This window comes from Cupressus sempervirens, chromosome 5 (assembly GCF_028749045.1).
Source record: "Cupressus sempervirens isolate cs-2001-9-10 chromosome 5, ASM2874904v1, whole genome shotgun sequence".
In the NCBI taxonomy this organism is placed as follows: Eukaryota; Viridiplantae; Streptophyta; class Pinopsida; order Cupressales; family Cupressaceae; genus Cupressus; species Cupressus sempervirens.
Genome location: NC_143122.1, coordinates 8,159,043 through 8,160,000, shown reverse-complemented (window position 1 = coordinate 8,160,000; position 958 = coordinate 8,159,043).

Below are 958 nucleotides of genomic sequence, written 5' to 3'. Positions count from 1 at the left end.
CTTGAATGGCCTTTTCAATTTCATCCTTATAATTTTGAGGGTGTCGGTAAGGGTTGGTGATCACTGGTTTAGCATCCTTTTCCAATTCTATAATGTGTTCAAATCCTCTTTTGGGAGGTAATCCTTGGGGAATCTCTTCAAACAATCTCTGATGTTTCTTAATGATAGGTTTAATGTCAATATGGATGACAGATTCCTATGGAGTTGATTTTTTTAATACTAAACATTTTTCAATCCATTCTCCCTGATCATGTCATAGTATTCTTTCTATTCTTTTGCAAGAAACCAGTTTCGCAGAATCATCAGGTATTCCTTCCAATTTTATTTCTTCCCCATTGTGCTCAAAATGGATTTTTATGTTTGGAAGGTCAAACATAAAACATCCCAAAGAAAATATCCATGGGCTGCCTAGAATTATATCTAAGTCTAGTGGAACCACATGTAGGTCTTCTCTGATGGTGTGCTTTCTTCCTAAGGTGATTTCTTGTTGTGGAATCACTTTTGTGCAATGTACCAATGATCATGTGGCTTGAACAGCAGTAAAACCTTTGAACTTCTCAATTTTTAATTTCATTCTGTTAACTGATCTTTCATTAATGGAGTTATGGGATGTTCCACTAGCCACCAATGCAATGACTTTCTGTCCATTAACGGTGCATCTAATTCTTAAGACCCTATTTTTGGAGGGTTGAGTCATAGTGGCTATTACTTTCTATTCTTGCCCTTGTGCTTCTTCTTCATTACCTTTGTCACATTTTTTCTTTTTTCTCACCCTTTCTTCCTCATCATCCTCTTCCATTCTTTGGATGCAACCTTTCTTCCCACATCTATGTTCGGGCACCTAGTCTATTCCACAATTTCTACAAGTGTTCTTTTAGTAGCTATGGCCTAGCTCCCATGGTTCTTGGCATTTAAAGCATAAATTCTTTTTATTTAATTCTTCTCATTCCTTAGATAG